We start from the raw sequence: 18,132 nt of genomic DNA on the forward strand, positions 1-18,132 counted from the left end.
GTCTATCTAACTAGCTAATGACAGCTAACTTACAGTTAGTAATGGTTTAGCAATAAGTCTAACTCTGTGTATCGCACTGGTACTGGTATTCACTGTCAACAAACTGGCCATCGTCTGTCTCGGCTGCTGTGTTCAGTCCGAGTCTGGCCACATCTACTGGGAGGCTGCTAAACTTGTTTTAGTTGTTTACAGCTACTATAGCAGAAACCAAAATTAAGAGTTGAGGTACAGCAGGAGGACATCATAGAGAAAACTAATGGTCCAGTTTCACCCAAATCAGTGACAGAGTTGTGTTTTTGTACAGTAATCAGTGTGGCCACAGAGACGCTCTACTTAGCATTGTCATAATTTGAGAAAGTCATGCTTTCACTAACTAATGAGTCATGAGCTAAAAATTGAAGATCGATTGGTGGGTGGATATCATGATATTACTGACTGAATATATATGAAAATATAAGAAACAAATGGATTGTTTGTATTTTCTAAATGTTTTTGGACATATTGTTGACAGTATTACCCACCATCACCATCTAAAAGGGTTAAAAAGCCTTTTTTGATTTAATCAAAATAATATAACATTGTGTAATAAATCTGAAATATAGAGATTTTCTTAATTGTTCACCATATGTATGAAATCTGAAACTGTTAACCATAACCACATCAAGCAGTGTCTGGGCATTAATGACCAAAGTTTGCAAGAGCGTTGTGACATTCTGCTTGTTCTTGTATTTCTTGTATTTTTGTCTCAGAAATATTTGTGATCATTAATTGGTTAATTTTATTATTACTATAAGGGTTAATCACATAACAGGGTAGGTCATGATATGATGACAGCATCATGATAACAACAACATAAAAATGTTTGTCCCAATTTATTAACTGCTTGACAGTAATCAGTCAACCAAAGGTTTGTGAAGATACATTCATAACAACAAGTATATTAAATTACAGTATTACTGCTGGTGTATTTATTACTGTCCCTGTTTCCTACCGCCTGTCTACGCCTCTCACTCTCTCTCACTCTCTCTCACTCTCTCTCTTTCTCTCTCTGTTTCTCTCTCTCTCTCTCTTATTTGGGCCAAAACATGAGATCACCTGGCAGTGAGACATCAAGGTTCAAGTTCCACAATAGCCCTGCATCTCCCATCTTACTGTGTGTGTGTGTGTGTGTGTGTGTGTATTATCACACTTGATCTCTTGTTTGGGTTTCAGTACGTTACACACGGCTGCCGAGAGGGGGCTGTATGATTACCATTCATAGTGCTACAATGAGCTCATCTGATTTCATACAGACTCACACACATACAGTATATGCACATACACAACATCCACATGCACACATTGCCTTGCATTTCATTGGACATAGACACAGGCCATGCATGTACACACAGTCCTAAAATCACTTACATAAACACAGATACACATGCTCGGACCACAAAGCTGCCGTAATGGCACAAACAATGTGAGCTCAATCAGACTTTTGTTGTTGTTTATGTATAAGGTTTTCCATGACCTCAGTTCAAGGTGTACTAACTTATTGTTTTGGTGTGGAGTAGAATGTTCAATGCAGGCTCTGTTGAAGTTCCTGAAATAAATGTGCACATTTAGTTTTTGCTATAATCAGATTGAATTTGAACAAACTGGCATGAGCAGGATTTGGGACACCCTACACTATTGTGTATTCACTGACATGCAATGTGTTATGTCTTTATTATTCTTGCAATAAAGACACATTTGTATGTAATCAGAAAACTGATGAAAAACCTACAATAAATATACAGTGAACTTCATTTCTCTCATTTTCACTTGTATTGTACTAATACTGCCAAAATCAACTAATTTAAACAGCCACTGTGCTGTTCTCTCTGCTCTAACTCTCTGTTACTGTTAGTTATATGTAATGACTGTGTGGTTTAACTGCTGTAATGACTTCAAATCACTCAGGATTAGAACATTAACTTATTGCCTGAATGTAAAAATGTAAACTCATTAAACAATATCGGGCCAATTTATAGCTACTATAATTCATTTGCAAATAAATTTCATTTTAATTATTCCTAATTTAACTTTTAAATGCAAGTACACTCACATGAATGGTTTATAACCATCTGAATACCAAAGAGACCCTCCACAGATTTTACACATAACAGTTTACTAGTAATTAGGATTGGTACAGCCTTCTGTGGCTCTGAAGGAGTGTTGTACTGTACTGTCAAGAGAAAATAGCACAGATGGTGTCATCAGGGTTATCTCGGCTTGGGTGTGGAAACTACATATTTTTAACAGAAAGCTGTTATGCAAGCTGGCAGCGTAGAGTTTAAGAATGTAGATATTTATCAGGAAGAAGGTTCTCTGACTGACTTTTATAAAGGTTCAATAATAAATCACTGGAGGGACCCTTTTAAAATACTGAACAATTGCTGTACAGAAAAAGACAGTGGTTTGTCTTCCTTTAGTGTCATTTTTATCTGTGCCAAACTTTATTCATTCATTTATTTATGTGATATGGTAATAATACTATGCATATAATTTTTTGGGTCAACATCAATTTGTTATTTCCCCCTTATATTATATAATAATACTGTGCTTTATTTAAAGTTACTACAAGAATTTTTAATTTTGTGTTGATTCTGGTGACGCCTGTGGACAAAAGCAACAGTGTGTTTCCACCACCTCTTATCAAAAAGAGCTGCCTAGTGCATTTTTTGATGCAAGTAAAAAAACAAGTAAAGAGTTATTTTTAATACTTTTTAAACACAGTTGTTTGCAGGAGCATATCAATGAGGTAATGTATCTATATGTGGCTAGGTGAAACCAAGTGAATTTTGTTTAATGGTCACCATGACCTGTACCATGGACTCTACACATTCATTTGCATTCTATGCTAAGACGCAAACTAACAGCTGTAGGTATACAACATGTTACATACTTGTCTAGGAGGAAGAGGACCAATTCAGGATCGATTTTAAATCCTTTTAAATTCCACAATTGTCTCTATCTGTTGAATGACCAACGAAGTTGACTCATATATTCATCCATCTTCTATCAATGTCCCTGTTTTTTGTTCTTTGGTCAACTTTTTCTCTTTGCTGATCCTGCTCCAGTATCATCCAGAATAAAATCAAATTCTCTGAAGAATAATCCAATGCTACTTCCTTTTAACTGGCTAACCTACTACTGACTGCAAAACTTTGCCTGGGGAAACGTAAACATGAGTTCTTCTGATCTCTGACCTGGTGACAGGTACAGATATAGTTATCAATAATCACTATTTAGAAGAAGTAGATCTTCTCCCTGATGTACTGGTATGTAAGTCATTTAGAAGCATTGGTAATAAATTGAATGAAACAGTTTCATGAACAGTTAAAAACTTCTTGTAGTAACTTTAAGTCATACAGAATAATACATACAGCCTTGAGTAAAATTGTCATCCCTTTGGTGGACCCACATCTACCCTGATGGTACCAGGTGGGTAACCTTTACTGTATAAGAAAAGGTTAAGAAAGCCATGAGTCGTCAGTTTTAAAAGGTTCCCTCTGACTGTCTAAAGCTTTCTTGGCATGTGCTGTGTGTGTGCAGTAAGTGTGTGTAACATGGCGCAAAACCATAAGAGTCATTCCTAAATGTCATTTGAATCTGGTCGGCCAGAAATGCTCACGCAAACTGTCAAAGTATGAAACCAGGTGTGGTCTACAGGAGGCGGGGCTTACAACCTCCACTGTGCTCTACATATTATGTTACCATGGCAACTAGAGTACACCTATGTTTCTAGCAGCCAACCACTAAACCCTGTGTGACCTGATAATTACCAGGTCGCACACACACACAAACTCACACACACACACACACAGATGATAACTAGATAAAGGTAAGTTATACAGGTCGGATAGTTGATAGTTAAGAGAGCGGGACAGGTAGATAGGTCAGGACAGCTACAGAGTCAGACAGATACAGAGTCTTACAGAGACAGACAGGTACAGTTACAAAGACAGAGTGGACATAACGACAGACAGGTACAGAGATAGAGAGACAGGCAGCCATGTGTTTGACAGGATGGTCAAACAGACAGGTACAAAGACAGACAGACAGTTAGGTCATACAGACAGAGAAACAGACAGACAAGACAAGTTGTTAGACAGGTTTGTCAGACAGACAGGCACAGAGACAGACAGACAGGTTGGCTGGCCCTCTTGTTCATAACAGCTGTAATTACTGAATTAGTTTGAAAGTTCAATCCAAGGCCTCCTCACATTTCACATCGAAGCTAAGCTGCACCACAGAGCCGTAATCCTTTGCCTGCCAGCCCTGGATCAATGTGTGTGTGTATGTGTGTGTGGTGTATAAGAGAGAGAGAGAGAGAGAGAGAGAATATGAGATATGAGAGCGAGCTTGCATGTGTTTGTTTTTGTATATGAGAGCAAGTGCTTGTGTGTTCACCCTCCCCTCCACACCCCTTCTCCTCCCCTTCCCTGCCACCCCCTGTCGCACACACACAAACACACACACACACACACACACACCTGTGTGAGTGTTTTCAGGTGTATTTGGTTTGGTTTGGTTGGGAGGGAGGGAGTGGAGTGTTCTGTATTATCGCCCTGAGAAACCTCTGATCTCTAAATGCATTCGCTAAAACCCTGCTGCTTGGAGGAGGGTTTACACAGACGCAAACACACACACATGCCAACAGGTGTGTTGTACCCAGTTTGAACACTGATTTGCTCGCACACAGTGTGAAACAGCGCAGGGAGGTTGGTTGTGTGTGTGTGTGTGTGTGTGTGTGTGTGTGTGTGTGTGCATGCGCGCATGTGTGTGTCGAGGTTCTTTGATGAGATGTACTGAAAAGGTTCTTCTTGTTGGAGCTGTACTGGGTCTAATCCTGCCTGCTGACAGAGCCTCATCCCCACCACTTCCTCATGTACACACACACTCACACAAACACACACACACTCACAGCAGCTGGTCCAGGCTTGACACAAAAGGTTCAATCCTTAATTGGCAGGTTACACTTTTCTGAAGTTGGAAAATTCCTGTGACACCGACATGTTTTGCACTTTGTATGTTTACTGTATAACAGAGTTTAGAGCTACTCTCTACTTTGGAAAAACCTACTTGAGCTGACTCATGTACATTTTGGGTCTGGTGTATTTAACAAATGTAGCCTAAATATAAAAAAATGAGATATTATGGTGTTAGAAGTAGTTTCATATTAGAGCAACCATGCATGCTACATGCAGTATCTCAGATTCTGTCCTCACATTTGATTGAAGCAAGCACACACACAAGATTATTCAAATCTGTCAAGGTTTAGTTAGAAGTTTTACTAACATACAATTAAACATACAATTATTTAATTGATTATTGTTTATAGCAGGGTTCTCAAGGTCCGACACTGTAGGCCTCCCATCAGACGAAACTTGTAAAATAGCACCCCCCCAAAACTTTCTCAAGTTTACTTGCTTAGTTTCACTCAATTCTTGGACACCTATGGGGTCATGATTATGTTATTTGATCCCTGAACAATAGAGCCAAAATTGCCTAATATTGCTGTTTGACATATCTTCAGACTGCACAAAATAATGTCCATAAAAAAAGACTCTGACTCTGAACAGATCATTTATCTGATCTCCTTTTGGTAACCAATGTAATAACTAGTGTAACACTTCCATCCACTGAGCACTCCGTGAAACAGGGGAGACCCGTTTACCACTTCAAAAAACTCATACAGCTGTAGACCTTTCAAGTTAATATAACCACAAGTTATAAAGTGGTTTGTACAAGGGCAAAAAAGATTAAACATTAAAATATTTTAGAAGAATTAAATAGGCAAATAAAAGCACACAATTAAATATGCTACAGTAGAATAGATTTTAGAATAAATAAATAAAGTATAACATAAAAAATATTAGAAATGGAAATTCTCTGGTGTGTTTGTAACTTGTAGACCAACATGCATCAAAATCAATTTGTTTGGAACATTTCCTCTCTGATAAAATCATTCAATGGAAAGAATTACAAGGTGAATGGAGCTCGACAAAGAGAGTCTTGAAAACGACAGCATAGTTTGAGAATAACAAACAGTACAATAGAAAATACAAAACTAAGGCCAACATGAAGTAAGTAAAAGTAAGTGGAAGGGATTAGGTAGGTGAGTGAGTTATGAGCTGAACTGCACAGAATGTCTCATCTATTGACTTTCTCATTTGACATTATTCCTAAAATTCCATCCGGCCCCTTTAAAGAAACAATCAAATCTTCCTTTCATAAGGCATTTTACTTTTAGTTTAAACTGTGGATTTTATAATGTGCACAGTTCTGTGGCCTTCATAACTACAGTGAAGAGCACATTGTCTGGCCCATTCAGTCTGGTCATTATATTATTTATTATATCAGTCTGAGCCATCAGTGTCTGCACTCATCTGGAAAAGTCTGCAACTGTTACCTTCCTCCTCTGTCAACGCCTCAACCTAACAGTATTGTGGGCACACACACACGCCCACATACAGACACTCTCGCACACATGTAAACATAATGGGCATAATCGGGGGACATGCATGCTTGCACACACATAGGGTGCAACATCAGTAGAGGGGAGGACACATCCGCCTACCCACAATGTATGAAGACACACACTTATATGCACAGAAACACTTTGTTATTCTTGTCATTTTCTACCTGGATGCTTTAAATGCTTTAATGGATGCTTTAATGGATGCTTTAAAATATGGATTAAACCAGAAGATCCTCAAAATGGAGATGGAAGTAAACTAGAACCTATAAGATACTTTTATGTTGGATTTACTTTTTTAAATTCTCTATTTGCTCTTTGTATTTATCTCATACAATAGAATGTTTTTTTTACTTTTTTTATTTTTATGCGGACCCAATCTAAGCGATTAGATTTACTGCTACAATATTACCATAATTACTTGTTGGGTTCCGCACAAAATCATGCAAAATATTGCACAATGCAAGATCTTTATAAAAGAATAATACATAGGAACACATGTCTAAATCACTGCTGATGCACTATAAATCCACTCACTTTGCAGATACAGTCTACAGTAAAACAAGTTAAATAATCAGCTTGGTGTGATGACATCAACTCATACAACTTCTAAAAGTTTTTAGATTATATTTCTTGCCTGTTTGGGCAATGTAACAGCCTATAAATCAAACATCAAACATTATATTATTATCTTAAAGTTGATATGGAAGCAGTTGCTCTTTGACGCATCCAGAAGACCTGAAGCAACATTCATAGTATTCATTTGGCATCTCTGACCACGTGACAAAATGTAAGTCGAATATGCTCACTGTCATTTTAATAATGCTAAATGCTCCACAATACTCACATGCATATTTCTAACTCAGTCTGCCATTTGTTGCTGAACAGGTAGGTATTAAGTGTCTTTATCAGAACGGAAACAATGGTGAAGACAGTGAGAACTGAGATAGAAAAGCTTGTGGCCGGAAAAACAAGACAATGAGCTGAAAGATGTTAAAACGCTCTGTAGGGCTGAGCGGATAGACAGAGTTGTGTGATAATTCTCTGTGGTTTCGTGACTATAATCAAACTATTTCACACCTTGCATAGCTTCAAATAAATTATAACAAACATGACTTTTATGGTGATGATGGTCTCTAATTAAAAGATTAGATACGACACCTTTTCAAAGCTGTCGTTTTCAACAGTTTCCTGCTCCCCCAACCTACATACCCAACACAAAGACACCTCCTCTAGGTCCAATTTTCTCGAGACTATTTTTCATGTGGAGGGAAAATTCCACACATGTCTGAGGCAAAGTGAAGGCTTAACCAGCTCACTAGGGCACAGCAAGACATGCACGCATATACACACACACAAACCAAGACACACACCAAGGCATGCATGCAGATACCAGCTTGAGTGTTGACTAAGTCATTAGGAAATACTGGAGCGAGTGAGTGAACGACTGCAAACTAAAGTTTCCACTCAGGGCGGATAAACAGCGTGAAGTCAGACCCAAAGGTGTGCTCCTGATCGCATGAACCTTTACACATAACTGTACTAATATATGACATAACAACACATAAAGTCCACTATTCACTGAAACATGTACATATCAACAATGCATAATTCACTATGTTGAGTTTCCACCCTGAAGTTAACTCATCTGTGGAACATTGTGTGAACAGTCTAGTGCCTCAAATCAATTGAATTTTGCTGATATTTGGTTCCTTTATTGATGTTACACATGGTTGATACATTGATTACAGCCATTGAAAGCTCCCCAGACTTAACAAAGAAGACTATGGAAATAAACATCTCTCAAAAGTTGCTGATGAGGTAATGTATTTGTATTGTTATGGTTATTGGTGCTGGTAAGTGGTGCTTGCTTGCTGTGTGAACTCAATGAAGCAATGTAATGTGCATGTGAACATAACGTCAGTTATTTTACTATATTCCCCAACCAGTTTTCAAAGACAGTTTGATCTAATTTATCTTGAATAGCATCTGTGCATAATAGCATTGGGGCATGAAGTGTTAGCTATGTAGGAAGATGATGTCTCCGTTCTCACTCCTTGTTTCTCTAAATGGCTGTCTATGAGCACAACTCCCTATTTGAAGGGCTGAACAGATCAGAGATGTGGGTGGCAGTTTAGAGGAGTTCAGGTAACATCACTTTCTGATTCAGGACAACCAGTCCATCATCGATTTGGAGACATTTCTCAACAGATGGTTACAGTATGATGTTTTTTTCATCAAAACCATCATACTGTAAGCAGTTGCAAGGTTTGTTGACTTTGTTGATGAAATGGCTGCTGTGACATTTATTGTAACTCTTTCAAATTGCACAAAAAAGAAGTGGGAAAGGCAAAAAATGTCATAACTAAACAGACCACAATCTAACTGAGTCTGAAACTGCCTGCACAGAAATAAGCCAAAATGTCTACTGAGTAGCTATTGTGTCCTGATTTCAAGGATAAACCTAGGTTTCTCCACATTTCATACTGTCTCCTCTGTTTTCAACAGTTGCCCACATTCTTAAGACTCCTCATAAAAGCCTTTTTCCACAATGGAGATCTCAGAGGTTATACAGAAAAGATGTTGAATTACAGAGTTTAGGGAAGCAGTTTGGTGTGCAGAGTTAAAGTTTTATCATTTAGGGGCATGTATGTTGTGTCCACATCATTCCTAAGCAAACAGAAGAAACAAAGAATATAAAACAAAATCATTTTTTATTTGGTGCAACATGAACATGTCTTTGTTTTGAACAAAGCATTATGGGACATTGAGGTTAACTGCTAATCAACAGCTGGAAAGAAGAATCATGAATTAAGTGGGATGATGATAATTTATTAAGTAGTATATGGTTAAAATGGACGTACAGAACAGGTAAAAAGTTTGGACACACCTTCTCAATCAATGTTTTTCTTTATTTAAAAAAATATATATTACATTATAGATTAACACTGAAGACATCGAAACTGAATGAATTATGAAAAGTGTAAAAAAAAAGTGTAAACAAAGCAAAATCCTTTTTTTGTATTTTAGATTCTTCAAAGTAACTGCCTTTTGCTTTGATGGCAGCTTTTGACACTCTTGGCATTCTCTCAATCAGCTTTATGAATTAGTCATCTGGAATTTAATGGGTGTGCCTTGTCAAATTTGAATTGGTGGAATTTTTTGCCTTCTTAATGCATTTGAGACCATCAGAGGTAACGTTGAAGTGCAGTAATGCAGTAAACAGCCCTATTCGGCTACTGTAGTAACCCATATTATCCAAATAGGTGCTCAACTCAGAGAAACAAAAGTCCATAATTATTGTAAAACATTGTCATGTATAAAGTCAGCCAGTCCAGAAAATTTCAAGACCTTTGTGTCAAGTGCTGTCGCAAAAAACATAGAATGCTATGACAAAGAGTTATCTCTGCTGCAGAGGTTTGTTCATCACAGTTACGAGCCTCAGAATTGCCAATTAACAGAACCTCAGATTAGAACCCAATAACCATGTGTATAGGATAGCATCTGCATGTGTGGTTCCCACCCTAAAGCACAGAGGATGAGGTGTGATGGTGTGGGTGATATATTCAAATTCAAGGCACACTTGAATTCTGCAGTGGATCATTCTGCTGCAACATGCCATCCCATCTGGTTTGAGCTTCGTGGGACCATCATTTGTTTTTCAACAGGACAATGATCTAAATCACACCTGCAGGCTATTTGACCAAACAATCATCCAACCTTGACCCAAGTATGGGATGAGTTGGACAGCAGAGTGAAGGAGAAGCAGCCAACAAGTGCTTAGCACATATGGGAACCCCGTCAAGACTGTTGTAAAACCACTCCAGATGACTACCTTGTAAAGCTAGTTGAGAGAATGACAATGAGCTGTCATCAAAGCAAAAGGTGCTACTTTAAGGAATTTAGAACATAAAACATTCTGATTTGTTTACATTTATTTCATTTTTTTTTTTGGTCTACCTTAATTCCATATGTGCTATTCATAGTTTTGATGTCTTCAGTGTTAAAAGACAATAGTAGAAATAAAGAAAACACACTGAATAAAGTGGTACTGGTACTATTGTAGGTTTTATACATATATAAGTAAAATTATGAGGCATTACATCATATTTTTATGTTTTAATCACTTTTTATTACTAATAAAGAAACAGGTTGTAACAGAACTTAAAAAATTTGTTCTTCTATGACTATCTTTGTTGCCACTGATCCAAGTCATTGGAACTGTATATAGTTAATCCTACAACTTAACATATTATAAAATGAGCAATAGAATTGTGACTGCAGTTCACTTAATGCCCAAAGGTGTCATTATTAACAAGGGTTTTCTTAATGTTACATGGAGACCCCCTTAAACACCGAAATAAACTTAAATTAGTACACTATTATGCTTCTGACTTTGCAATTGATCCCTCCCTATTATGAATGGACAGTCATTCATGGGAATGAAAGGTTAAATTGAAATATTTGTGCTCTCTGCATAATCCAGAGAATAAAATGTGTTTTCACAAGCTGTCTGAGCTACTTCCTACAGTCTACGCAACTCTGTAGCTTAAGGGCTTTCTGCAGTACATAACTTGCTTCTTGACTGTACAGAAAAAAGATCAAGAAGGTCAAAGACTATACAACTCGAGAGGAGCATCTTCACACACACAGAAACAATTTACAGATGGTTTCTGTAAATATCCCGTTAATCGGCCTAATGAAAACACAAGCGGAACACAACCACAAGCTGTACCATAATAAGCCATTAAATATGGATTATGGAGGAACTACCCTGAGGTTCTCTCTCTCTCTCTCTGGTGTTTAATATTGGGTTATTCAGTCAGCGAGAGTGAGAGTTCACACACACAGCTGTAATTAGCAGCTTAGGCAGCCAGCTCTGTAAATGCACTGTAATGTGTGTGTGTGTGTGTGTGTGTGTGTGTGTGTGTGTGTGCGCGTGCACGCTGACGATGATGTATACACGCTTTTCTATCTGAGTGCGTTTTCAGGTGTGCGTTTTCATGCACACCTGTGTCGGTGTGCTTGTGTGCGGTGAGTCACACAGTTGTGCGTGGGTGTTGTGTTTGTCTTATCTGTGTGCTGATGGAGAGCTGAGGTGCTTGGAGACGGGCTGTGACGTGTATGTGTTTGTGTGTGTGTGTGTGTGTGTGTATGGGTAGGGTGATTGCTCTCTAACACCTGGTATTAGCACCAGTAATCCTCACACCACATCATACTCACGCACTCACGTCCCATACAGGTCACGTTTAGCTTTTCCTCTGTCCTGCTTCTAAGTGTTTCACAACTTGTTCTTGGGGGGGGGTTCAAGGTTTGGAAAATATTCCAGAGAGCTTCCAGGTTACGTTACCCACCCCCTGGCAGCCATATTAAATAGTAGTAGAAGAAGTACTTAAATGCTTTGCTTACTGTGAGTTAAAGTGGAAATACTACAATGTAAAAAGTACTACATTAAAGTAAAATGCATCATACATTCATCAGAAATATGAAAAGTACTCAAGTAAAGTATCTCAAAAAACACAGTGATGCACAAGCTCAAAGAAGAGATATAGTTATAATGTCTGTTTTATTGCTTCAGATGTGTTGCTAAAGCTATCTCTAATTAAATAATTACATTGCAACGTTGGAGTTACAGTGTTTGGAGTTACAGTTGCTTTGGTTACACAAGGCTGGAGGAGTGCCAAAAAAAGGGAGAAAATAAAAAAGATTTATCCATCAATTTAGCTAATCTCTAATCTTTAAATGTCAGTCAAAGTGACAGCTGATAGTTTCATTTGTTTGAGAATGACCCCAGCTACACATCTCTCCAGTTTATCTGTGATTAGTGTAGAAAGAGAAGAACAGCAAAACTGACTGAGAGAGAGAGAGAGAGATGAAGAAGAGGTCTACAACTGAGCCCCAACAGGTACTGATCAGCCTCTCAGCTGTACCTAATGCAGGTTGGGTTTATTTGCCATTCATTTACCACTGCAAAGGAATTTTTTTAAATCAATTAAACAATTATCCAAACAGGTGCTGACAGCCATCATCCTGCCTGAGGAGTCAGTTTGCTAATCCTGTTATGTTGGGTACATATAAATAAGAAAATACATACAGCCTATACTGATACTATATACCATAATTCAAATAAATGTCAAGAACTATAAATTTACAAAAATTTTCTGTGAAGTTTTGCAGATAAACACTGTTATTTTACAGATTTTCCCTCAATTATTATCTAGTGATCACTAAATACACTTTTACAATGTCTGTCATTTTACAGTTTTGTACATACTGTAATAAATGCTTAACTTGTCCTGGGTGCTGAAAAGATAAGATTATTGCTTATTCATTTGTAGCTCTCTTTATTAACTGGAGAATCAGCGTCAGTGAACTGCAAAGTGCAAACATCCACACTACAACAGTAATGGATAGATACACACATTAATTAGCATTTTCTTTTGCAGATTTTTAAAAAAATTGGTTCACATTACGACCACATTTGGATGGAAACCTGGCAACAGTCTGTGTTACCTTTACCTGCACGTCTACTTGCCTGTCTGCTTCTTTGTGTATCAGTTTATTTCCACATCAGTCCATCTTTCATTCTGTCCCTGCGTCCGTCCGTCAGTGTGGCCTGCCCTCCCATATTGGATTTGCTCTTTCAATAATTGATGGAGGAGGTATTTTGTAAAACTAAAGGCCTGCAATCCTTGGTGTCAAATTCAAAATTAGTTCCTCATGTATTATTAATGTCCCTGAGGGCAACAGGTTAATAAGAGGAACTGTGTAACAATAGATAGATAGATATATCATGCCTTCATCTCCCGCCTTCTCTCTCGTACATCTTTCCTGTCTTACCTCAGTGTTGCCTCATATGTACACACTGTTAAACATTAACACTTCCCACAATGCACTTCATCTCACCTGTGAGGAATCCAGTCAGATCTCTGTCGGTAGAGGGTTGGTAAAACACACACACACACAATCACACACCACACACACCTTATCTGATGCTTAAAATATTTGGACTCAAAACATCCGGTTTGTCAGACAGTCAGACAGGGACAAGTAATAGGGAGTAATAGTAGGTTAATAGTAGGTTAAGTAATAGGTTTAATAACAGTTTTTTTTTTAATTTATTTTCATTTTTGTTTTTATTGGTAACACACATTTCTCAGTACATTTTTTAAAAACTCTTCACAGTCAGCACAACAGAAGTCAATGCGGATCAAACTGTGGATCTCTTTTCATTGCTCTTACACAGAACTACATTCAATGACCTCATCTTTAACAATTAATTCAACTTTAAACCACCACCAAAACTCAGAAAGCTGTTGCACACATGTAATGTAACCATTACACCTTGGAATATAGGATAAGATCAGATTCATCTCTTTAGATCTGTAGTAAAAAACTGTCTTCACCTCTGTGTGGCAACAAAAACAACATTCATTCCCTGTATCACCTATACCTGATGATCTATCTGACTGATTCTGTCACTCTTACACATTCAAAACAGAGTAATAGTGGTTTCGTTTTGCATGAGACACAACATATAATTGTAAAATGATCCAAAATTCCAAAAACTAATGTTGAGGAATTTGTTAATTAGTAAATTATTAAATGAAATATTTTAGTGGAGTGAATATGAATCACATAGGCTTTCCAAAGGGCCTCTGGCTCTGCTGCCTCCTCCTTCTACTCTAGAATAAGGCTGAATGATGCCTGAGTGCTCAAAAAAAGTCACCTGTAATGGCACCCACCTGTCAGTCAAAGCAACCGTGCTGTGGATTATGCATAACTTTAAACCTTAATATAATTTGAATGGGTGAGTTATATAGAAAATTCAAACTCAGAGACCAAAAGCATTTTTTGCTTTTCTTTTTTTTTACCAGGCTGTAAACATGTTTAAATATGGGGGCTTATGGAGATTGACTCGTTCTGTAACCAGCCTCAAGTGGCAGTTTTTGGCACACTGGCTTCATTTTACAGCCACACAAGTTGCCGCTTGGTTTGTACCAGAGCAGGAGTAATCTTTTATTTGTTCTGTGTTTACTCACTTTGCTAAGGATAAATAAACCACAAGAAAACGCAAACATTTCTCTACAGTGAACATACTTTCATTCTGATTCTTATGTGTTCTTTCCAGGTTTGTTTGACTTGTCTTATCGACAAATGGTCTCTACGCTCAATGTGGAGGGGATCTTAACATCGCTCATCATTGTCCAGTGTTTTCACATATTACTTTCTGTATCTTCGCTCAGGATATGAGATTGTTGGAAAGAAGTGTTCATTTCTTATTGTCTCCCTTCCTGAGGAAGGACAAGTTTTCTGGACTGTAATAAATCACAGATGACCTGTCTTTTGTCTGTCCTGAGCACACAAATCTCATATTTGTCCCCATCTGTGTGAGCTGCAGAGGCAGATTTATATTAATTGTGTTTGTAGTAATATATTGAAAGAACTCAAGGACATTTTCAGACTTTTCAAACATCATCCAAAACTGTCATCATATCTCATCATACGTGAGTACACAGGTGTGCGTTGTGAGCACCGTATTGATTTTCAGACAAACACTAGTAGCAGTAGCAAACAGTAGAACAGTAGCCTTGTGCTGGAGATATTCTTGGTTGTATTGTGAGAAAAATGCCTGAGTAGGAATCAAAGCAGGGCTTCCAGGATTTGATGGTTAATAATTCTTACAGTGAAAATATAAATAAATGAATAAATCCATTTATATGATACCCATATACTTTTATTTAAAACTTGTACAGGTTTTATTTACAGGTTTGATTCCAACTGTGTACTGTGTGTATTACTTATATTTTACAATAGTCATGATCTGAGGAGAGAATCTTGGACTCTTTTGGAGAGAACTGGAGAGAGTGATACTGGCCAAAATTAATTTAATATATTATACATATTTCTTTTAACAGTCTAAGTCCTGTGCAAGTCCACCTTATGTCATACAGATATCACACACCAACAATAAAAACCTAATGATTAAAGATGATGAGATATGTTTGTTAGGGTGAGTTAGGTTAGGGACCTGGCCCTGGATAACCCTGTTTGGGCCTGTAATGGACATCAAAAAAAGCCCTGAGAAGCCCCATAGGTGAAATGAGACTGAAGATGGAGCCCCAGCAAGCCCTGTCTTTGGCCCTGTGTTAAAAAGCAGGCCATTGTAGTTCAAGTTGTGCAGACAAGACGGTCTGAGTGACCGTTAGACAAGATTGAGACACCAGAGACCACGAAGGCTCCCTCAGGGATAAAACAGAGAGGAGAGAGAGAAAGAGAGAGAGAGAGAGAGAGAGAGAGAGAGAGAGAAGTAGGCTAGAACAAGGTAATGTGGGAGACAGAGTGGTACAGAGAACAAAGGAGACCATAGCTGTCATTCGTTTTCTTTTCTTTTTTTTCTTTTTTTTGTAGTTCTATCCATTCTTTTGTCTGAGGGAGAACTGTAAGAGCCGGGAGGCCCTGAGCAGCAGCTGGCAGGTAGGAAGAGAGGGAGGGAGGGAAGGAGGGAGTGAGGAAGGAGATAAGTGAGAGAGGTTGGACAAAGCAAGAGGGAAGGAGGGAGGAGGGAAAGAGAGAGAGAGAGAAATGGATAGATAGGTGAAGTGAGGGATGGAGGGCAGGGAAGAGACTAGAAAGTTTGGCCACACATTAGCTGCATCTGTATTACTACAGTAGATTTGTAGAGAATGTGAATAGTGTGAAAGTTTGTTCTTTTTTTGACATTAACAAAATATCAGAGGATCCGTGTGTTGGATTTAGTGGCATCTAGCACGATTGCAACCCCCTTCACTCCCTACCCCATTCCTAGCATGAAGGAGGAACTACGGTGGCCACCAAAAAATGTGAAGAGCCCTAGAGCCAGGCTTAAGTTTGTTCGTTCCCATGGTGGTTAACACGGTGAATACATCTAAATCTTACACACGTGACCTTTAACAGGATATAGATACGTGAAAAATAAATAAAGTTTTAAGACAAAGTTTATAAACCAGACTACTGAGACTTGGTGAACAAAGTATTAAACACTGTGTCAAGGATACATATAGTCTAGGTGTAAAATCCCTTAAAAAAAGTGCTTTAGCATTGAAAAAGATGTGCAGAAGCAATGAACATAATAACTAAAAAAATAAATATTAATAACATGTAATAAACAGTAGAAAGGTTAACAGTTATTTCTTGGACATAGTAGGCCAATATGATGCATTCAGACACACACACACACACACACACACACACACACACAGTGGGTCTCAGTTAACCAGAGAGTCAATAGGCTGCAGACAGACAAGTGTGATTACAGCAGATACTGTTGCTCTCACTGCTCAGTGGTTTCTCTTTCTCTCTGTGTGTCTCAATCAGAGAAGGAGAGAAAGGAAGGAGGAGGGAGAGAGTGAAAAGACAGAACAATCTAGTTGTTTGTGCTCTTCTGTCTCAGTGTCTTTGTTAAGTGAGCTGTCAACTTATAGTACAGTGTCAAACATCAGACGTGCTGTTAAGTGTCTCTCTTTAGACACGCTCAATCAGGATCAGGAGTTTATGTAAGATGCAAGACATATGGTGTTCAAAAGAAAAGGTGTTACACGGAAATGTTTTTTAACATGCTGGAAAAATTGTGTAATAATTCCACTATTAAGGAATGTATACCTTAAATAAAATTAAAATCTTTCTGATGGTCTCATCTGAGATTTCCAAAGACAATATTTGATGTTGCTGAGAATCAAAGAAGAAAAGTTTCTGTTGTCTCATAACAGGTAGAAATCCACTATAGAAGAGCAAGAGAATGCAATGAGTGTGCTCTGTAGAAGAGGATGTTTATTCATGTCTATTACAGATCATTCTGTTATGAAAAGTACCAGAAATTATGTATTAACAGCTATTATGGTTCCAGCTTTAAAATTAATATTAATATGTTCAATGTTTTACTTTTACTTAAGTAAAGGATCTGAATACAGCTGCATTGCATTTTTAAAAATGTTTTAGTATCATTGAGCGAGATGGATCAGTTTCTTTCGGTTGCAACTGCAAACAGACTTTAAGTACTGTAGAAACCTGGACAGTTCAATTAAATTCATAATCAACATAGTCCTGTTGTAATTTGTATCATTATTTGGCTCATTTATCACAAATGCAGATGGTAAAGAAGACTGCACCTTATTGTAATATGTATTTTACTTAGTTTCACATAACACTAAAAGTCAAGCAGAATCAGAACAGATAAAAGTAGCACAAATCACAATTTCTTTTTTAAAATCCAGTCGGTCATTATTTCTTTTTTCAAAACAGCATCTGGTAAAATCCTGCTCTTAAGAGTAGTGTCAAGGTGTCAGTGTCAAAGTCTGCTGTGGGGAAAATAACATTAGTTTCACTAAACTACTTCTGCATGATTTCATTTAACTGCATGGACTTGATAAAAGCAATAATGGATCGAGGCACATTTATACCCGGCCTGTGGCCTGTTGGACAAGCTCCACACACGCACACACGCACACACACGTACACACACACACAATAAATATACAGCCTCTTTACTATAGTTCTGGCTGTGTGTCAGTTGATGGGGCAGAGTTTTAGTGTAGAAACAACAGATGTTGCAGCAGCTTTGACTCCTCCATGGAGGGAATATTTATTCA

The sequence above is a fragment of the Larimichthys crocea genome, chromosome XVII, assembly GCF_000972845.2.
Source record: "Larimichthys crocea isolate SSNF chromosome XVII, L_crocea_2.0, whole genome shotgun sequence".
Classification (NCBI taxonomy): Eukaryota; Metazoa; Chordata; class Actinopteri; family Sciaenidae; genus Larimichthys; species Larimichthys crocea.